The sequence below is a fragment of the Camelus dromedarius genome, chromosome 29 (assembly GCF_036321535.1).
Source record: "Camelus dromedarius isolate mCamDro1 chromosome 29, mCamDro1.pat, whole genome shotgun sequence".
Lineage (NCBI taxonomy): Eukaryota > Metazoa > Chordata > Mammalia > Artiodactyla > Camelidae > Camelus > Camelus dromedarius.
In genome coordinates this window covers 15,792,246-15,815,262 of record NC_087464.1, presented here as the reverse complement: position 1 = coordinate 15,815,262, position 23,017 = coordinate 15,792,246, and the positions used below count along the sequence as shown (strand labels likewise).

General features: G+C 42.9%; 1 protein-coding gene and 1 long non-coding RNA gene across 3 annotated transcripts in view; one reads left to right on the top strand and one right to left on the bottom strand.

Annotated features, from left to right (window-relative positions):
• Positions 1 to 10,807, bottom strand: part of ABHD2 (abhydrolase domain containing 2, acylglycerol lipase) — an 89,805-nt gene extending 78,998 nt beyond the window's left edge. The window contains exon 1 of the mRNA XM_010986734.2: positions 10,570 to 10,807. The gene's annotated coding sequence lies outside the window, so the exon portion shown is untranslated. The remainder of the gene's footprint in view (positions 1 to 10,569) is intronic.
• A 120-nt stretch (positions 10,808 to 10,927) lies between these two features.
• LOC105094665 (uncharacterized) overlaps positions 10,928 to 23,017 on the top strand; it is a 45,726-nt gene continuing 33,636 nt past the window's right edge. For both annotated transcript variants that reach the window (XR_837681.3, XR_004132928.2), the window contains exons 1-2: positions 10,928 to 11,066; positions 11,870 to 12,044. This is a non-coding gene — a long non-coding RNA (uncharacterized LOC105094665). The remainder of the gene's footprint in view (positions 11,067 to 11,869; positions 12,045 to 23,017) is intronic.

Here is a 23,017-nt window from a genome sequence, read left to right as displayed (position 1 = left end):
CCACTGTTGTTCTGGGCCTTTCTCCCTTGTGCCTCCCACTTGGGAAGCGAGCTTTCTCAGCCTTCTTTAAAGCCCCAGGGCAAGTCCCAGCTGTCACCCCTAGTCACCCAGCAGCCTTCTTCCTTTGGTTTTTGTCTAAATTTTGCCTGAATCAGGCAGGCATTTGCTCTGAGTCCATCTCCATCTCCCTCTGCTCACATGGAGCAAAGACTCAGCCACGAGCTCTCTTTATAGGAGTTCTTCCTCTGCCAGGCTTTCCCTCTATGTATCGGTATCAATCATCAGCTTCCTGGGAGGCGAGGAACCAGCCATCAAGGAAGATTACTTAATTGGAAATGAAGGAAATGCTTCTCCATGATTGGAAAAGAAAGTGATCCTGTTTCCTCCAAATTGATTTACTTGTATAAGTTGGGAGCACCCTCATGGATAAAACAGTGGTTTGTAAACTAAGAGGACAGACCACCCTCCAAAAAGTGTGTCAGTATCACTGGGGGGATATTTGTAAAACTATACACTCCCTTCTGACTCTCTACCCTGCTCCCCACGGACACCAAAGGCATCAGCTTCACTGTAAGTTCTGTGAGGACTATGAAAGAAGTATAATACATGGCACCCGGGAAATAATTAAAAACAATGCAAACCCATGTATAATTAAGTATGAAATCCTGAAGTTGCATATATAATACTAGAGGAATTCAAACAAAGGAGGCAGAAGGAAGAAAGAGGTGGGCTTGGATGGCTGGAGAACCATGGGAAGGGATGGAAAAGGAGAAGGGGGAAGGAGGTGTGGGTGCAGACCTCAGGCTGGGCTCATAGGCTGAGCCAAGCTGGTGAATGCTGGGCAGTGAGGAGACTGGCAGGCAGGGCAAGAGGGACGGGTTTGGGAGCAGTGGGAGTGAGTCATTGTGGAAGAAGCTTCAGGGCTTTTCTTCCAGGGGGAATTCCAGACATCAGCCTGGAAGATGGCGCTATAGTGGGGCTCACCGAGGCGGCCCACTGGGGGACTGACATGCCGCAGAAGTTGTGAGAAGCCTTTTTTTGGCTTGTGCAATCTCACCCATGGAATGTTAGACAAACGTTGTCATTCACCATTTGAATGTCACCCCTATCCCCCCATGGTATCCAAGTAGTTTGTGTACAACCTGCTGAACGATACAGGGACACTCATCTGAGGGCCAGCCCCTCCAGGCCCTGAAAATCCAATACTTTCTCATAACTAGAAAATCTGCAAGCCTTTTCTCCACATGAAAGTGATGATTCATATACCCTTAATCTCTGTTGGGGATTTTGGTCTACGTCCTTCTAATTGAATCCTCAGTGTAAAATTCTACGCAAATTTAAATTTAGGGCGTGGACCACGGGGTGGGCCCTCTGTAAATATTTATTGATTGACTGAGCCTGTGGAAAAGGTCTGACGTATTACCATTCTGATCCCTTGGGCAGAATTTTCTCAGGTGGAGATTATTACATTAGGCAGAGAAGTATGGGCCATTATGAGTAAGTGCCACCCTACTGTGGGTCAAGAGAAAAAAAGCTCAGTGTGCCCTGGGCTGGTAGTTGTTTTGGATATTTTAAAGAACATCTTGAAGTTCAGGCAAATAATTATCCATCTGAATGAAAGTTTTCCACTTTTCATCACTCAGAGAAGCTAATGTCCAATGCCATATTTCTTTTTGCCTTTTCCCCTGTTTGTCTAAAGGTTCAAAGAGTTATAAATCCACCTCGGAAACAGCTCACAAAAAAGAAAGAGAATTCAAAGCAAAAACTGGGCTGTTCTATGTAGCAGAAGGAAGGGAAAATGCCCAAAGGGTTTTCAATAGGCAGAAAACTACCCATTGATAGTTGGCATTCAGATAAATGCCGAAATGCCTTTGGAAGACCCACGAGTTCTGCTTTTCACTCCAAAATATCCAATGCCACAAAATTGTCTATGGCATTTTCCATCTGACATGAGCTTATTTGATTCAGAAAAAATAAATCTGAATACAATTAATCCTAGGTTAACATAGATTAAGAGGTTAGTGGAATTAAAAATAGGGATCTAAGAAAAATAGAAAAATCCTTCCTCAAATATCTGTGGTATCTGAAACAGGTTTGTATAAACAGGTCAGATTAAGTGTTGTTATAAAGATTCCTATTCCACTGAGATGCTTTCTGTGGGTATGTCCTGATGGCGGTGTAGAGAGGCCACTCACAATACGGTGGACAGGCTTTGGGGACGGATAGGTCTGGCCTGAATCACAACTCTACCACTTGCTGGTTGTATGACTTCGGACAAGTTTCTTAACCTCTTTGCACTTCTGTTTCCTTACCCATTAAAATGGGGATGAAACGAGTGTTCTGCTATTACGGTAAAAATTTAAAGTGCAAACACAATGACTTAGCAATGGTATATTCACCAGAGAAGGCAGAACAGAAGCTTGCTTTATCCAATAAGACTAGAGGGTCCCAGTGTGGGCAGAGTCAAATGTTTGGGTTTTCAAGCCTGGTTAGTCCAGTTTTTGGACTTGCCTAGGGGTCATCACTGCCAACCTCCATTTAACCATCTTCTGTAGGTGACAAATAGATCACACATGTACTACATGTTTCTTAGCTTGTCTATAAACCCCTTTCCCCCTGAGAAAATATTGTTTGTGAACCACAGGTTGAGGATCAAAGACCCTCATCCTGGGATCCAGGAAGTGCTCTCTGACTGATGCTAACTAACAAGGCATCACATCTTCAAAAGGAAGGAGTAGAACCAGACAAAAATAAAATTCCTATTTGTGCAGCACTACAGTTTATCAAATGCTTATGATTTAATACATTACCTCAGTTCATCCTCAAACATGTCACAAAGTGCACTGGTGTTGACAGTGGAGCCCAATACATAATTTACTGTTTGTAAAGTGTGTCCTCAGACATTACCTCATTTGGTACTCATTTGGTTCTGAGAGTTATTATTCATGCAAATGAGGAGTCTGAGGCCTGCAGATTCCACCCGGTGCCACGCCTGGGAAAGGCTCTGGGAAAGGAACGAGGCACCTGCCATCTTGGAACCCCTTCACAGAGCTGGATGATCCTGACCCCTTTCGCCCTGTTGACAGATGCTCTGGAAGTCCTCTCCCATCCAAAGACAGCCTTAAAGAAATTTGCATTCCTCTCACAAGCTCTTTGGTGGCAAAGTCAAGATTTCTCTTGCAATTGCAGTGTAACTCCAGCTTTCTACGTAGAGTCAATAGACTGCTGGGTGATATTAATGATAGACCAAGGGAAAGGGACTGCTTTCTAAATTGGGAAAAATAGCCTTGGCTATAATCTACTTGGCATGTCCCATCATCCTGCTATTTAGAAGGGCACATTTTTCAGTGTCATCGACAAGAGTGAGTGAGCACTCCATTTACATGATCAGAATAGAAAAGGGAATCGCAGCCAGGGTATTTGGAATCTGAGAAGCTGAAGTCGACAGTGTGAATACAGTCTAGGCCACACAGGGAGCTAGGGGTGAGGGGCTGGGAGCCCAGCAGGCATTCATGGAAAGCCACCTCTGGGCCAAGGATGGGGCCAACAGTGGGGCAGACGATATCCAGGCTCCAGGGGAGAGCCTGATGGCAGAGTGTTTACTGAACAAATGAAAGACTCCAGTGCAATCATACCATCCTAGGAATACTGTGTTTCCCTCAATTTTTAGAATGCAGTAATGTCATAATTGGATACTTGAGAAAAGTTAATAGGATGCTAAACAATACATGTGGAAATCTGCTAAAATGCCTAGATGCCTCTGTCTGACGTTAGATTCCTACACTGAGGTCTTTCAGACTCGCGCTAGCAGTCCCCCTCTAAGGGGAAAAAACAGTCCCACCAGATCCCCTGGGGACTTTTGGTTTGATTCTTAAATTTAAATTGAATTACTTTTATTCAATTATTATTTACTATAAGATTTCTTAAACTAGACATAAACTTCTTTTGGCACTTTTACAATTATGGAGACTAAAACCAATGTACAAATAAAATACAAATAAAACTACCCAAACAGTGTAAGTCAGATTAACTACAGTAACGGAATGAGGCTGATGCCATTTTTCAGATTTCAAATCCCTGCGACAATGTCAAGTGCTCCCACCCGCTTCTGGGCAGATCCTGTGAGGACCACGCGCAGTGTGGCGACCTCAGGGTTCTCACGCCCCTTTCCCCTGTTGGGACTGCTGCTGCAGCCTCCATTGCACACTTGGCTTCACCTGACGCCATCTCATCTTCTTCATGCTAAGTCCCTCTCCATAGTTTTCTCTGTAGCTGGTACACCTGGCTCTAACTCATCAGAAATTCACACAAATAAGGGGCGCTGAGGTGGTGTGGCTGGACCCTGATACAATTAGGTTATCTTAGTGACCCAGCATAGGCTTTTAAAATATTTCCAATTATCGTTAACATAGAAACCAAAAAGTCTGAGCGTTCTTAATTTAAGGAGCACTTGAAGAAACTCAAGAATATATCCTTGGCCTTGGATTGGGAAGTACCCCTAACATAAGAAGCAATGTCATGGTGCTACTGGTGGAGAGCAAACTGTGCCACGGAGACTCAGAGGAGGAGTCCCATTATATCTCAGAAACAATATGAGCCACCACCTGACATACTGAATCAAGACTTTAATAAGCTTAAGCATACACTTCAAATGACGTGTAAACACATCCCGTGCAAGAGCCTCAGCCCCACAGCTTGCTGAGATCCCGCCTAGTCTCCCCTACTCCTCCTCGTCCTTCAGAGCCACAACGTGGCACTTTAGACATGAGCAAATCCAGACTTCACCAAGTCCAAGAACAACTTCCAATATCAGCTCACGTCACTACAAGATGCTACAGTTGCGTATCGATATCTTGTAGTCTGTACCACCTGAAAAAAAGCTGGGCACAACACCACACCAAGTGATGCCACAGCTAAATGAATGGCCTGGTTTCCCAGCAAGGGAACAGCTGGCACTGTTTAGGGAAACTGAAAAAGTGGAACCTTCCTTGAAGACAATCCTCTGCTTCAGGCCCTCTCATACGCCATGATTCAATTTCCATTAACTCAGCCTTTTCATCAATCTAAATATGTTCTGTTTAGAAGGTCACTCTTTATTCTGGGATACTGACCTTCCCACGTTTTTGATGTTAAAACATCTTTTCTTAAATGATGGCCATGATGGGAGGTGACAGGGCTTTTTTGTTGCCTTATTTGAAAAGCTTGAAATTTGGCAATCCTATGTTGGACTTCCTGACTTTTTTTTTTACTGCTCTCACTGAGATGACTAAGTAAACAGGACACAAATACATGCCTGGAGCTACTGTGCAGACTTGGGGAGGGGGATGTTTTTCAAAGCTTCTATCTCTTCTACCCTAGAGAGACTGGAAAGAGGCTGACTGATAACATCACCTCCCTCTCCTCCTATTACATAACAGAGCATCTATGGTACAACTGATTGATAACGTGGACGTCCAGCAATGAGCAAAGATCAGAAAGTAATAATGCTAGATTAGACTGGCTGAATAACATCTTGAAGATTTAATTCAATTTCAAGGTGACTCTAAATTAGACTCGGAGGTAAAGAAAAGCAAGATGAAAATTAAGGCACATTTGAAGAAAAGAGAGAAACAAAACAACAGGCAAGATCTCAGAGCCACAGAAGACCATAAGAACATGTTTAAATCAGTGTGGTTACACAAAACATAAGTGCAGCCCTAGAGAGGTTACACAAGAACCCCTGTACTCTTAGGGTCATCACCAGCGAAAGCTCAGAGAGGCCGAGAGAGGGTCAGAGACCCTGGAAATGCTCAAGTGATATGGAGAATGGGAAACACGCCTAAAGAGAGCAACAAAAATCATATTCCCAAATGTTTGGGAAAGATGCTTCGCAGAGGTGCAGGTGTGAGAGCTGGTTTTTCCTGGGGTGAGAGAAAGGAAGGGGTGGGGCATTTAACAAAGCTGTCTGAACAGAAAGTCCCATCAAGAAGGGCAGGGTTTTTTTTTTTTTTTTTTGGTGCCCAAAAGAGAGGAGGACAAACAGAGCCAGGGCTGGGGTGCAGAAGACAACATTAGCTGTGGGAGAGATGCTCAGGTGTATCAGGAAGGCCAGGAGCTTTCTCTGGGGCCCAGCAAGAGAATAGCTGGCACTGTTTAAGGGCACATTCTGTCCAAAGGACAAGCAAAGGGCCTAAGGTCCAATGCTCCTCATTTTCCAATGCTCCCACTCTCCCTTCATGGATGACCTTCAGGAGAAACCCTGCACCTCACCCACACTCTTCTCAGGCTCAGAGCTGCAGGACGTAGAGAAGAAAAATATTTGCCCTCAAATACCCACAAAATGCTTTAAGATCTCCATGTGAAGCTGTTGCCTAAATAAAACTGGTTCTTAGCAGACTTAGAAAGAGAAAACAGATATCTAAAATAGGCTACCTTCATAAAAAATGACGTGGAAGCTCTTTCCATACTGCAAAGAAACACTACGTGAAAAAAGGCAAGGTTCCAAATAGATGTATAGTATGCTACCATTTGCATAAAAGGGAAAGATAGTCCTAATCAATTTGCTAATAGACATGGTATCTTGGCTGTGAACAGAATATCTCTGCAGGATAGAGAAATCAGTAACACTGGTGGCTCAAAACTAGGTGGCAGGAGTCAGGGGTGGACAGAGATGTATTTACTACCTAACTTTTGTGCCTTTTGAATATTTTCTTTCATCATGTAATGCATTAACTATTAAAAGTTTTTGAATTAAAAACATTGAAATTTTTTAAATGTAAAATAAAAACAAAATGGTCTTTATGCAACAAACCAAACATGCTTGTTAATCTGGACAGCTGTCTTCCTGGCACACACCAGATGCTCAGTTTGTTGAACTTAATGAACCTCCACTTAAAGACAACAAAAGAAAAGCAGAAACCAGGCAAACCCAAGGGTGCCAGTGTTCTAATTCTCTAATAAGCTCTTTATCTGTCTGCTACTTAACTATCACCAAAAATCAGAAAATGGGTCCTCATGTAACAAGCCCTACACCTAACTGGGTCCAGAGCACAAGCTTCACAGATAACAATAGGTCCAATCATCCGTCCACACCAGCCATTTTATAAATAGAAAATGTTTCATCCAAAAACATGATGCCCTGGAACCAAGACAACAAAAACAAACGTGCAGAAATGAAAATGATCCTTGACGAAGATAATGCCAGCATCTGCAGGGTATCAATATAGAAATAGAAGCATGAAGGTTAAAAATGTCATGTACTGGCCTAAAAGGTTGGAATATGCAGAGTCACTATAAAATCCTAAAATCCTAAAGCCAGAGCACATCTAGAGGCAGCCTGAACTCCCTGAGCTTGGTTTCCGGGGACAGTGTTGTCCAAGATGAAACAGGAAGGCTTACAGCCCATGCCCCAGTTACCTACACTCTTAAATTGGACAAGGAGTACTCAAAACCCATACTGCAATAAAAATCGTAAGGTTCTAAGCAGTAGGTCATAGCAGAAATTTTGCTACGTGAAATTCCATTATACTGGAAGGCTCTCTCTCCTAGGACTTTTCAAAGAGCCCGGTTTGAGGCAAAAAATAAGACAGACTTCACCCCAGTCTTCCGTAGGACCAAAGAAATTGTTTCATGCTCTGGGCAGGAGCTCGGGGCAAGGGAAGTGAGGAACCACTATACTCTCTGTGGGCCCTACCAGAGATTCCCAGGAGAAAGGTGGAAGCAGAAGAAATAAGGAATAACAGCAAATGAGAAGCCCTTTCACCAAGACGTTATGAGAAAAGAGAGCCAGAGAGAGAGAGAAAGGGGCCCATATTAATACAACAAGAAACTAAAACAGTTATTCTAAGATGGCTGAGCTCTAGAATGTCCTAAACAAAAAACCCAACTCAGAATGAGCTCAGGAAGATGCTAATTGATGAATAGTGATCATCTTTGGTTCATTCTAGAAAATGTAAAAACAGAGACGGGAAAACCAAAAGTGACCAGATTCCCACAATAAATAAAGGTGAGAGGTACCTTCTAGTTAAAAGGGAACTGGATGGCAAACTGAGAGTAGATATTTATCAGACTTGTGAAGGTGATAAAGGAAATGAAGGTGAAAGTAAAAAGGAAAGGGAATTTCCCCCAATAAAACGAGAAGAAAAGCCTGTTCCACTGCACATCGTGCCATCTGGTTTATTTCAAGCTCAAGAAAAGAACAGGGGTTAAAATGCAGTAAAACCAGTGAACAAGTGAGATTACCAGCAAGAACTGGTCACACACTTGTGTTTCTGCCAGGCCAGGCAAGGCGCTGTTGGTGCTCCCCCTGCTCCAATGACTAAGTAACTTACTTAAATGCATTTGACACACGATCCCTGAACTTCCGAAAAGCACTTAATACCGTGGCTCATGAAATCTTAATCTAAAAATGTTCACCCATTTATAATCAAGCTGCATCACACTGACAACTGGGAAGGAGGGCTGAACAGAGGAATAGCTATTTGGAAGGATGCCATAGATACTGGTATCATCAGGGACACTGTTTATCACTTTGAGGGATTTTTCCCCCCCTTTTTAGAGAGAATGAGATTTGGAGTCTAAAAAGGGCATAATTACAAGGGGAGTGCTAACAGAGAAAACAAATTACCTGATTCAATACAAGACAGAAAAATCAGAAATAAAATGCAGTGTAACTCAGAAAACCCTACAGATGTCTGTGCTACAATGAAATCTGCAATATAGTTAATAAACTAGGGGAAAGGAGGCAAGGGGAAAAATAGCTCCTGAAAGAAAATATTGGGTGATAGGTAGGAAGAAAAACTATAAGGCAACAAAAGATTGTATTTAGCAAATCCACAGTGGTTACTGTGTGCCAGGCACTGTTCTAAATGCTTCAGATACAGTAATCCTCAAAACAACCTTCTAAGCACAATTATTATTCCTGTTTTATAGGTGAGTAAACAGAGGCACAAAGAGGTTAAGTAACTTGCCCAAGGTTACAGCTAGTAAGAAGCAGGGCTGGGATTCAAGTCCAGGCACTCTGGCACCAAAATCTGTGCTCTTAATGTCTCTGCACTCCCCTAGAATTTGAACACTCAGAGTGAGATAAGTAGGCTAGGAGTAAAATACAAGTCATGCACTGGCTAGATCCAGGGTCAACAGATCATCCCTTAGTCATGGCTCTGTGATGACCCGCCAGTTCTGTGACCTCCCCGGGCCTTCACTTCCTCACCTGTGCACTGAGAAGAAAGATTAGATAAGCTCTGTCTAAGGCATCTTCAGCTCTAAAACAATGTCCATGCTGATGGTCAGCATTGTAGGGCCTGGTCTGTTTTCTGACTGGTTATTCAAAAGCTAATTCATCCTAAAACAGGCAGCAAGTTGTGTTAAGGTTCTTCCTCTGCCTCTTGACCTTCAGAAGATTATTATGTCCTCTCTATTCAGGCAAATGACAAAAGGTAGTGAAAGGGGTCCTGTAAGATTTCTCTCTTGGACTCTACTCTGGGCCAGATCACATTAACTCTGCCAAACCTACAGTCCACCCCCATCCCCCAGGCCCCTCTCATGAATCTGATCTTGGAATCTGCCTTTGGATCCAGTTACTGGAATGCAGGTGAAACTGACACAATGGAGGTGGAGCAACCAACCAAAAGAGAGGAACTGGGAAAATTCAGAGAGGCCCATGGCAGTTCAAATTAAGGAGTTTGAAGATGGCTAAATAAACCTTATCTTGGTGGTATGGTGCATTCTCTTTGCTAACACCTAGTCCTGAGAACTGAGACCACAAAATTCATTATGGATGAATTCAACACCCACTTTAAAACTAACGGACCCCCAGCACTATTCTTCTCAAGCTAGGCATTAAAGATCACCCGAAGTGCATCTGTGAGTGGAGAAGGGCCTTACAGATGGGTCATGCAGTCCTCCCTTGGGAGTCCTTTCTAAGCATCCCTGACAGGTGGCTGTCACCTGGCCTCTGCCCGGTCACTTCCAAGGTCGAAGTGCTGGCTGTCTCTCCTGGCAGGGCCTGTGCTGCTGGACAGCTCTCGCTGTTGGGAAAGCCCACGAAGCGCCTAGAACAGTGCCTGGAGTGGGGCCAAGCTCAATAAGTGGGCGCTGCCTCCCTATAGCTAGAATCCATCGGTTCCCCCTGGAGCCCAGAAACGCAGAGGCCCCTAGGATATTCGGGGCTGTAATCAGGCCTCTTGACCCTTTCTTTACAAGTGTGTATCCCGTACCACCAACACAAAGCCAGCAGACCCCATCTCCAGATCCCCGAGGTCCCAAGAATGAGCACCGGTAGACGGATGGCTGGCTGGGAGGCCGCAGTCGGGGATGTCCCCAACCTCAGTACCTGAGGCTGGAGGGGACAAAGGGCTTTCAGGAAGGCGCATCCCACCCGATGCGTTCCAGGCTGCCTCCCTCCCCTCCACTGAGAGCCGGGCCTGGGGACCCCCGCGGCGCCAGGTGACAGGCCCCCGAGGATCCCGGGCGCGCAGGCAGCGGCGCGAAGGGCCGAGCCACGACAGAGATCGCGGGGCTCAGGGGTCTGGCCCGACTGATCCGAGGCTCGATCGCGGCTTAGCGGAGCTCTCTAGGCCGTGGCTTTACCTGTGCGTGGTTGACTACAGCGGCCCAGCTCGCCGTCAGTCAGGTTCCCTCAGCTCCGCGGTTGCCGGCGGCGCTCATGGAAATGCAGCCGGAACCCCTGGCCAGTGCAGCTCCCGCCGCTACCGGCCCCGCCCAAGCAACTGCCGCCACGCCCCTGACGACGGCTTCTGCCACGCCCCAACCACGGAAACTCGCTCGTTCATTGGGCGGCCCAGAAGCTGCTCTACGAGCCCAGCGCCGTCGCTACACCCAGAGGGTAGCCCATTGGCCAGCGGAGCTGCTTCTCAGAGTGGAGGCGAAGCCCTTAGCGAAGAGCTCCCCGACAATTGGTTATTCTTGACGTCTTAAGCCGGTCGGCCAAGACGCCAGAGGGTGAAGCCAGCCCGGAGGGGGCGGGGAAAAGGGGAGGGGGCTAAAAGATGGTCGTGTTTGATGTTAATGCGAGTGCGGTGCAGAGAGGGAGGCAGTTGTGACCGCAAGCTGATTTTGGGGGCTGGGTAAGGTCAAGTGTCGTCTGGGGTTGGGAGGGGGAAGGCCGGCTGGTAGCTCAGCTGCTGGGTCTGATGGCTCCAGGCCGACCAATGGACTCACCTGTAGTCCAGGATACCGGGGGCAAAATTTGAGATTGTGCCTCGGGAGAGAGAAGGGAGGATAGTGAATCACCAAGCCGCAAGGAGAGGAAAGGATGTGGAGGCCTCTGGCCCCTTCCAGCTAGAAAAGAGTAATAGGGATGTGTCAGGCTGTGTGAACCTGTTATATTCCCACTGCTCTTTCAGGCCTTGAGACGACCCTTGCCCAGTTGGAGGCAGCATAGAAGAATGTAACCTTTGGAATCAGATCTAAAGTTGAGGTCCCTGTTGTCAAGTACAGGTTGCATGGCCTCGAGCAAGTCACTTTACCTTTATGCATGCATCCTTATTTTTTTTCATTTGGCAACTGGGAGTAACAGTAGTTGATGATAAGATTAAATAACTCTGGTAAACACTAACAGGGCCTAGCACGCAGTGGACATTCAATCAAGACTGGTTGGTTCCCCACCCATTCACCCGTCGATTTATGGAATTTGGTCCAGTTCTAAAATTCTGTGAGTCTGAAACTGCTTTTACAATGGCATGTACTTTTACCAAGAATAGAACACTTGACTGGCTTGAAATGCAACTGCTTTACGGCAGACAGGGCCACCCTACCAAGGCACAGTAGGGCAATGAGAGAGACCAGGGCATGAGATGGGAATAGCAATTTAGCCAGAGAAGGGAAATGGCACTTGTAGCAATGTTAAATTTTTTCCAATATATTTCAGGATTATGACAAGGAAAAATGGAGCTTCCTTTTTGCTGTTCACCCATCCAAGGATCCAGTGGCTCAAGTTTCATGGAGTGCGACCAAATATCCCTTTGAAAGCTGATCAGCACTGGACCAGAAACCACTGCAGAAAATCTGTCAGGACCTCCTGAAGCCCAGTCCCCATTGTGAAGGTATGAACAGGAATAGCCCCTGAAGCCTGAATTTAGCCCCATATTCTTAGGTCTGTCTTTGAGAGAACCCACACCCAGGGTGTCCTAGGGTGGAGGTGGAGGTGGAGGGAGAATCCTTTGCCATTGCTGTATTTTTCATTCGTTGTCATGTTACCTAAAGAAAGTTTTACCTCATCATTTAGTTATTTCTGTATATTCTGTTACATTTGGGGAAAGAAAAACCCAATCAAAGGATTTTAGTGTGGGCCCCCGATAGTTTTGACTCTTTGGGTTAAAATAGTTTGGGATTCCAGAAAAGAGCTTTAGATCTGTTGCCAGTGGGATGTGTGTGTGTGCACGTGTGTGTACATGCACTTGGTTCTGCTCCATAGTTTTCTACTTTTTTGTGTCTTTAAATAGTACTGCTTGGTGGCCGTACACATGTCTGCACACATGCCAGGGGAAGAGGCCTGGCCCAATACAGGTTTTTTCCTGCTTGCACTTACTAAAGGAGACTAAGATGTCTTGTTAGGCCCTGAAAGGCACAAAGTGGCTCCTGAGATCCAGGAAGATTCCTCCAGCTTGATTCAGAGCCACAGAAAGCCACTGTTGGGAGTAAATTGCAGATGGATCTACCATTGTGCAAAGGGATTCCCCTTCCCCACCCATGTCAGGAACATAGTTTCAGCCAAGAGTTCCAGAAAGGGATGTCCATCTAGTTCAAGAATTCTAGAATGCAGTTGTGTCACCAAGGTTCAAAAAAAGGTGCAGAATGAGCCCAAGCAGAAGAGGAAGAGGGAAAGAACAGGTGCATCTTCTTCGCAGCTCTGGCTGGCTTAAATAAAGATCCACTATCCTCTGCAACACATAGAACCGTTTTCTTGTTGGTCTCTGGTTTCTGTCTATAAAGCATTTCTGTAGGAGGCCATTTAGGAGGCAGAATGGACTCATTTTTGCCTTTAGGCTTAGTACCCTGTCGGGATTGAGGATTTGGTGAGGCTTGGCCTGGGATAATGAGCAGTTAGGATATGGCTGTGAAGTACATTTCTGAAAGCATTAAGAGTGCCTTGTTATAAAGAACGAGGGACAGCGTGTGTACCCACTCATATTCGGGAATGACTACAGCTCCATCACTTTACAGAAGTGGCCCTAAACTCACCTGGGGCCTCTCAGCAGGATGTGCGAAAGTCCTCAAGGTCCTCAGAGAGACCGCAGGCAGCAGTTCAGAGCAGAGAGTAAGCTCTATTTATTCTCTTCTGGAAAAATCAGTGATTTCACTCTGTCATTTTCATTATTCTGTCTCTTTAGTGGAGGAGGGAAAGCAACAGGGTGCCTCTGCTGCTGGGGCTTGGATCCTGGCAACACCTCTCCCAGCCTTGTGACCCTGGGCAAGACCACCCCTCTCTGTGCCCCATTTCTTCTGAAAAATTCCGATGACAGTAATTGTACTTCCCTCTCGGGGTGCTGTGAAGAACAAATGAGTCAGTAGACGTAAAGTGCATCAAACAGTGTCCGCCGCATATTTATCTCTTAACAAAGTTTTGCCATAGTTATTATAGGAGCCCGTTTAAGAACCTTTCTCCGAGTGCGGATTCGTTTTCTAAGTTCTGTCCCTCCAAAGTAATGGTCACAGGATTCAGGATTTGTTTTTATATAGACTTTATTTTTTAAAAAATAATTTTAGATTTATAGCAAAATTGGGCAGAAAGTACAGAAAGTTTCCATTTACTCATCCCCCCAGCAGGTGCAGGATTTTTTTTTTTTTTTACTAGTCATATCTACCACCTGGTGAGAGAAGCTTTTCTGTAGGAATATCGTTACCATAGAGGGTTCAGAGGACTGAGTGAAGGTTTTTGAGACCAGACCTCATCAACATAACCACTCTGAGGGTTATGGGGAAGTTTGTAGCTGAGATAATAGTATAGTACTAGAAACTGCAGCCTGGGGGCTCATGAAATTCCTCTTGAGACCCAAAGAGCTCAGGCTCTGAGGAATCCAAAATTGTCACTTTATTGTCACACCCAGTGCTGCCTTGTGTAAAGTCTAGGCGGTGAGTTCCGAAGGCCCCATGGCCAGGCCTCCTGGCTAGCTGCTGACTGATAACAGAGATGAAGTGTGTTTAGAAGTTCTAAGTCCTGGCATGTAATGGTTCCATGAGGACAAACTATGATGAAATTCATAGTTAGCCTCTTTTGTTATTAGGAAAGCTTCCTGCTGGTTAGTCAAACAGTGACGAATAATAACCTTGCCAATGATCTGAGCTGCTTCCTTAAACCTACATGTGAAGTCGTCTATAATACAATCATAGGGTGGTGTAGGCCTAGGGCAGTCTTGATTTATGTCGATTGTCCTGGCCAAATTTTAACAGTGTCCCCCTTTCACCCTCAAATCGTCTCAGTTTGGATGATGAATTATATGGTAACACTTATATGTACATACATAGAACCCAGGACTGAAAATGCTCATGAAACACACACACACACACACACACACACACATACACACGGGAGAAAAGCTGTTCCAGCCTTATAATCAGATACATACAGAGTGTCAGACAGGTGGTTGGCTAAAGATGACTTCTTCTGAGTCACGATGCATTCATCTTCTTGATATCACCCTTAATTACAGTAATAAAAATTGAGTTCTTCATGCTGTTAACTCAGAAGGAGTCAGTAAAACTTGTGCATTAAGTAAGTGCTTTGCACAACCTTTCTTGCATAATTTCATCTTCTTGAGCTACTTTTAAGCTGTTTACATCCTAGCAGAGATCCCTATCTTGTTTTACCATATATTTGAATTAACAAGAGAATAAATATTTTAACAGAGCAAGACGTTTAGGATGAGAGAGAGAGAACCATAAAGCAGAGTCCCATCCGTATATATGACAAAGGGGAAATACTTGAAGAGATGACTAAAAGGACTGAGCAGTAAACAATAAAGTGTAATCAGTATCATGAACAATTATTCAGAGGAGGGGATAGTTTCTTCTGATTTAGATTCTAGGAGATTTGAGCTGGTCCTTGAAGGTCTATGGGCTGAAGTCACAGTGACGGTGGTGTGGCATTCCAGGTAGGTGACGACTACAGGGACAGAAGCCTCTAAGTGGAAGAATACCAGTCAGTTGTCTAGAGCAGAGTCCAAGTGGAGAATCAATAAGAGGGAAGATGAGAAGGTAGAATGGGCCAGTGACAGAGGCCAGTTAATATTGTCGTCTAGGTTAATGGCTTCATCTTAGCTGCCTGAGTATTTGGATATCCTACCGCAGTGCCCAGCAAGCCCCAGGCATCCTAATCTCCAAGCACCTGCATATCACCTTCATAATTCTGACCATATCTCTTTACTATCTACTTATTATTGACAATCATTTCATTAAATTCACTCACTTTTTAAATTAAATACATTCTTCAGCATCATCCTAAATCAGTGGTTCTCAACTGGGGGGCAATTTCAACCCCCAAGGGACACTTGGCAATGTCTGGAGACACTTTTTGGTTGTCGCAGCTGAAGGGAGTGCTGCTAGCAACTTGTGGGTAGAGGCCAGGGCATCTGCTAAACAGAACAGTCCCCACAACAAAGAATTATTTGGCCCAAAATGTCAGTGGTGCAGAATTTGAGAATCCCTGTGGACCTAAGCAATAACATCTACAATACTGCAGACTTGATGTGCTAGTTATATTACATTAAAATAATTTCATAACTATTAAATTTTAAAATGTTCTTCCATGCACTACTTGACTTAAACAGATGTTTGTACACCCATGTTCACAGAAGCATTATTCACAATAGCCAAAAGGTGGAAACAACCTAAATGTTCATTGATGGATGAATAGATAAACAAAATGTGGTACATACATACTACAGAATGTTATCCAACCTTTAAAACGAAGGACATTCTGACACATGCTACAAAATGGATGAACCCTGAAGATTTTATGCTAAGTGAAATAAGCCAGTCACAGAAGGACAAATGTTGCATAATTCCACTTATATGAGGAACACAGAAAAGTCAAATTCATAGAGACAGAAAGTAGAATAGTGCCTACAAGTCACGGGAGACGGGGAAGGAGGTAATAGGGAGTTATTGTTTAATGGGTACAGAGTTTCTGTTTCGCAAGATGAAAAAGTTCTGGAGTTGGATGATGGTTATGGTTGTACAACACTGTGAATGTGCTTAATACCACTGAAGAGTACATTTTAAAATGGTCAGGAGGTTAAAGTTTATGTTACGTATATTTTACCATAATAAAAAAAAGTTAAGTTATTTTCTCAAGATCAGCTGTGAAACATCTCACTCCACTTTGGAAAACATGAAACCTACACAATACATGGTCAGTAACTTTTGTGGAATAAAATTATAGGAACTTGATTTATCTTCTTCTAAGCCATAAGAAGCAACTGAAGAACACATGCTTTGGAAGCAGAAAGATCTGAATTGAAATCCAGGCTGTGGCATTTATTAGTTGTGTTTTCTTGGGGAAGTCAACTAAGACTTTATGAGTCTTGGTTTCTTCACCCACAATATGGAGAAAATAATGCCTAATTCGTGATGTTGAAAAATGAGATAATGTGTATGAAACACTTATTTTGGTACCTAGTATATGGTAAGTGCTTTATAAGTGATAGTTACCATTGTTAATCATAATTACTTTTTAATAGCTTTATTGGGATGTAATTTATATACCATACAATTTACCCATGTAAAGTGTACAATTCAATGGTTTTTAGTCTATTCACAGGGTGTGCAACCATAGCCACAATCGATTTTAAAATATTTTGGTCACCCCCAAAAGAAACTCCTTATCCATTAGAAGTTACTCCCCATTTCCCCCAAACACTCATTCCATAAGCTCTGGGCAACCACTAACCTACTTTCTGTCTCTGTAGGCTTGCCAATTCTGGACATGTCATATAAATGGAATAATACAACATGTGGTCCTTTGTGACTGTCTTCTTTCACTTAAAGTAATGTTTTCAAGGTTCATCAACATTGTAGCAGGTCAGCATTTTATTCCTTTTTTTAAATTGAGTTATGAGTTCTTTATGTATTCAAGATACAAGTACCTTATCAGATATATGATTTGCAAATATTTTCTCCCATTTTGTGAATTGTCTTTTTGTATTCTTGATGATGTCCTTTGAAGCATGAACGTTTCAAATTTATTTATTTTTATTTATGTATTTATTTTTGTGATTTTTTTGGGGGGGAGAGGTAATTTGGCTTTAAAAAAATTTTTTTTTTTATTTTAATGGAGGTACTGGGGATTGAACCCAGGACCTCGTGCATGCTAAGCACACACTCTACCACTGACCTATATTCTTCCCCTCAAACATTTTTAATTTTGATGAAGTCTAATTTGTCTATTTTTGCTTGTGCTTTTGATATTGTATTTCAGAAGGCTTTGCCTAACACAAGAGCCATGAAGATTTAATTGTATATTTTCTTCTAAGAGTTTTATAGTTTTAGCTCTTACAGTTAGGTCTATAATCTATTTTGAGTTAATTTTGGGGTATGATGTGAGGAAGGAGCCTCAACTTCATTCTTTGGCATGTAAATATCCAGTTGTCCCAACGTCATTTGTTGAGAAAACTAGACTTTTCCCACTGAATGTCACCCTTGTCAAAAATCAGTTGACCAGAGATGTATGGGTTGTATGGGGAGACGTATGGACTCTCAATTCTATTCAATTGATATATATGCTTTTCCTTATGCCAGTATTATACTGTCTTGATTACTGTAGTTTTGTAGTAAGTTCAAAATTGGTCTCAGTGTGAGTCCTTCAACTTTGCTCTCCTTTGTCAACGTTGTTTCAGTTATTCTGGGTACTTGAATGAATTTTTTTCTTCAGTTATTGAACTTTTGACCACAGACTTTCCATTAGTTCTCTTTTATCATTTCTATCTTTTTACTGAGATTCTCTATTTAATGAGACATTGTCATCAGACCTTCCTTTACTTCTTTAAACATGGTTTCCTTTTAGTTCTTTGAGCATACTTATAACAATTGCTTTGAAGGCTTTAATAAGTCTGACATCTGGGCCCTCTCAAAGACAGTTTCTGATGCCTGATTTTTTTTTTCTTGTTTGATTTTTTTTCTTGTGTATAGGTCATACATTCCTATTTCTTTGCACCTGTTGATTTTGTTGTTGTTGAAAATTGGATATTTTAGGTAATATAATAACTTTGGATATGGATTCATTTCCCCTCTGGGGCTTGTTGTTATTATTGTTTGCTTGTTTATTTGTTTAGTGACATGGCTGGGCTATTCTAGTGAAGACATTTTTCCCCACGTTGTGAAGACTCTGATGTCATTCCTCAGAGGGTGCATCCTTGTGTATGTGCACAGTCTCGCTGAGACGACAGAGGTCATAATGGGCTCTCTTTGTCACTTTACCTGATTTCTCTGTTAAGCTTTCTCCCTTTAATGGTATCATATCCAACTGTTAGCCTCCACCACCTGCTGGCTGGTTACTCTATTTGACAGTGTCCTGAGGCATAAATTGCTCCACAGTCTTGTCCAATTAAATTTGGGCCTCTTTGCAGGGGTAGTCTTTGGGGCTTATTCCAACCAAGAGGGCTCTTCTTAGCCGTCTCTTTCCCTTGTTCTCTCTGGTACACTTTCTAGCTAGTCTCAAGTTTAACTTACTACTCTAATGGAGCTTCCAGACTCCTCTTACCTGTTTACCAACAAAATGTCCATTATTTTTGAGAGCACCCTTACACTTGAACTTCCCCACAGTGTATTCCAAATAAAGTCAGTTCCTTTGGGGAGAGCTTTAGAGCCCTCTGTTCTTATGGCCTGCTTCTCCTCCTAGGCAAAACCTCTGTGCTAAGAGAGTATGGGGAGGGACATGGACTTCTTATCTTCAGGTGACAACAATGCTTTATGACAAGGATGCTGGACAAGGGCAATAGCCTCTAGTCTTTTCAGCTTGCCTCAACCTGTATGGACTCTCTGCCCTGTGATCATGCTGGAGCGAGGGTGATCAAGGCCCGAGTGTTCTCAGCTTGCCATGCCTGGGGTAGAGCTTATGCCCTGTGAGTGGGAGCTGAGTGTAGGAAGAGAGCCCCAGACCTCTGAGCCAGTTTTGCTTGGGCTAGAGCTTTTGCAACATGGAGCTGGAGGGGATGAGAAATGCTGGAAGTCTGCCCCTCGCAGGGAGATATTACTGAGAGCTAAGGGAAGAGGGAACTCTGTGTTCTTGACTTCACCTGCCTAGAGCGGAGCTTCCGTCCTGTTGAACTGGAAGGGGGAAGAAGGGAGAGGTCTGAAGCTCAAATGTCACCGACTCTCACTATTCTTCTATCTATCTATCTGCTTATCTGTCTGTCTGTCTATCTGTCTGTCTATCTTACCTATTTTCTTCCAGTTTTATTGAGATATAATTGACATACAGCACTGTGTAAGGTATACAGCATGACTTGACATACATCATAAAATGATTACCACAATAAGTTTAATGACACAAAATTAAAGAAGTAGAAAAAACTTTTCCCTTGTGATGAGAACTTTAAAAATTTACTCTCTTAACAACTTTCATATGTAACATATAACGATGTTAATTATATTCATCATGTTGTACGACTCACTTTTCTTAGATTTAATAGATTTTCTTTAATAGATTTTCTTGAATAAAAGTTTCTTAATTTACTGTGGGCTCTTTAAACAGTTTTCAGAGGCTACAAGTTGTTGTGTTTGGGGTTTTAATTTTTTAAGTAATTTTCACCAATTATGGTTGTTTCACTGGGGAGAGAGTTCACGGAGACTGTTCCAGCAGTCATATGCTCTGTTGTAATTATTTTTCATGAAGTAGTGTCTTGATCAAGTTAGCCTGGACCGTGTTCATGGTAATAGTGTAGGGGAGACTGGAGCCAGATAGAAGAGTTAGCAGGTGATTGATTAGTTTATGTGTAAAGTGATAAAGGTATGAACTTGATGGAGTAAAAAACAAGGACAGAGTGATGTGGTTACAGAAAGATTCATCAGGTCCTCCTGCAGATTAAATTTGGGGTGCAAAGCAGAAGGAAGTGTCAGAGAAGACTCCAAGGTGATGCTAATATGGAAGAGGAAAGGCAAGTCTGATTTAGATCTGTTGTGGTAACAGATAAATATTCAAGGAATAAGGCAAATAGTACACTGTCCAGAAAGGCAGAACTGGTGATTAGGGGAGATGTTGAGTTTTGTAGGCAAGGGTTTTTGGAGTCAAATTTTCTATGTAAAACTTTGCAAAGTTGCCCACATACATGATAGTGGAAGTCATGGGAATAGATAAATTTCAAAGAGAGAGGAAAATAGATCAGGTTACCTTAAACTTGGGAGAATGGACATTTAAGAGGCAACAGAAGGAAAACAGTAAGGAGATTGAGAAATTAGCACAAGAAAGATGGGAATAATGACAGCCCACCCTTATTAAACACTTACTGAGAGCCAATCACTGTTATAAGAACTTTACATGCTTTCTTGAATTTTACAATAACTTTACAATAACTCCACAGGGTGAGTATTGTAATCCCCATTTCCCCCAGATCAAGCCACTGAGGCCAGAGAGGTGAAATAATGTGCTCGATGTCATACAAGTGGTATATAGTAGAGCCAAAAGTAAACCCTAGGCAGTCATGAGCATGTGTAACATTCATACCAAGTGTGCACCCAAAGTGCTACCAATGTTCATGGTAGCACTATTTGTAATAGTCCAAGACTGTAAACAGACCAAATGTCCATCAAGACTAGAATGGGTAAGCAAACTGTGGTATATTCACATTCAATGGAATATTATACAGCATTGAGAATGAACAAACCATTGCCATAAGCAACAGCATGGACATAATGTTGAGCAAAAGAAGCCAGTCTCAAAAGAGAACATGTTGTATGAGTCTGTTTATATGAAGTTCAAAAAGGCAAACGAATCTATGGTGTGGATAAGTCAGGGTGCCTCTGTGGGGCAGTAGAGACTGGGAGAGGGCATGTGGGGGATCCCATAATATTCTGTGTCCTGACCTTGGTGGCCGTTATACTGGTGTGTTCGTTTATGAAAATTCATCAAGCTGCACACTTATGATTTATGTACTTTGGTGTAATAGGTAATACTTCAATAAAAAGTTTACTAAAACAAAAGAAAGCAAAATAGAACTAGGCCATATGATTGGAGGACATGTCCTTTTAACCACTGAGCTGTCAAGACAGCAGGTGTCCTGTTTCCTCTTCAGCAAAAAAAATTGCAAAGAAAAATGTAGAGAGGATCCTATAAAATTATAAATGTAAAACAAATTTAAGAGATAGATTGGCCAAATGCAACATACTCGTCTTGTTAAAACAAAGTATAAAAAATAAAATAAAATAATGAAACAATTGGGGACTTTGAACACATTGTGTTATGGATGATATTAATGAATTGTTAATTTTAGGTATATCAATTGTATTGTGATTTTTTTTAAGTGTTTATGTGTCTGAGGTACATACTGACATGATTATTGATGCAATGATGTGATGTTTGGGATTTGCTTCAAAATAACACGATGTACTCATAGAGGTAAAACAAGCCTGGGCAGGAGTTGATTGTTGTTGAAGGTAGAAGATGGTTACCTGGGTTTCAGTGTAAAATTCTCTCTGCTTGTGTATATGTTTGAATATTTTTTAGATAAGACTTTTTTTTTTTTAAAAAAAAGAGGAAACTAACATTCAATGTGCCGGCAAAGGCATTGATTCCCATGGCTTCATATTTTTAAGTTTGTATTTCCACGGAGAGAGACAGGAGAGAGTAGGCACCTAGTCATGGAGACCAGGGGAGGAGGGATGGTCTGCCGTGCCCATTGCTTGATTCTAGCTCTGCCCCTGCTGCTCCACTGGACCGGCTCTGATGATGTCACCATAACCCCCACTCACTGTCACATCTTTCAGATCCCCTTACTTGTTTTCTTGGTGTCTTGGTGACTCTGGTGGCAGGCACCTCTGCTTTTCCCTGCCTCCCCCATTAGTCTGTACTGTGGACCCTTCTTCCTGTATCTGACTCTTCAGCCAGGGTTCTGTCCTCTGCCCTCTGCTCTTCTCTCCCCTACACCCTTCCCAAGTATTTTCATCCTCTCTTAGTAGCTTAAGTGGCTGCCAGGCTGTCTTCCAAAATGCAATTTTAATCAACCAACTTCCTTGTTAAAACCCTGGAATGCCTTCTGTTACCCAAGTGATAACATTCAAACTCTTACTGGAGGCACAGGAGGTCCTTCAGCTTCTCCTTGCCCTTCCACCTCCTCTCTATCGTCCCTGTCCAGCCTTCCCTCCTCCTATTTCACACTTCCGTGTTATCCAGTTACATCATCACCATTTCTGGAATATGCCATTCTGTTTCTTGCTCCCATGCCTTTGACCTCATCTGGAATATATACCTATACACTTCCTCCCCTGGAAAACCCTATTCATCCTTTGGGACTCTGCTGTGAGGTCTTTTCATTGATAAAGTCTTTCCTCATCTTCCTGTGGAGTTTATTCATTCAAAAAATATTTGTACTCAAGGCCCTGTGCTAAGGCTGGGTGCTGAGGTCAAGAACTCACACAGTTCACACTTTACATCATAGCTCTTATCTCACCAGTACTATTACTTTTTTACATAATAGCCACTCCTATTCTCCACGCCTTGAGGCCGAGGATGGTGACTTATTCATCTCTGTACCCCAGTGGTACTAGGCACTAAATATGTTTGTTTAATTGAACTGAAGTAGAATAATTACTGAGAAAGACCTTTGGGTTTGACCATTCGAACATTTTTGATAATGTTTGGGTGTCTGTGTGGTAAAGTTTAGGGTCAGAGGTAGATAGACTAGCCCTTTTCCCCAGGGATTAAGGAGAATGCAGGAATTGGCCCAGTTGTGGGCCATGTGCTTGAGAAATGTATCCATGAGAAGAGGCAGGAAACAGGATGGCAGCAAGATGAGTGACGCAGGCGCCCAGAGTATTTTAAAAGACATAGGGAGGAGCTAGTGGGAAATAGACTTAAGATGCTGGG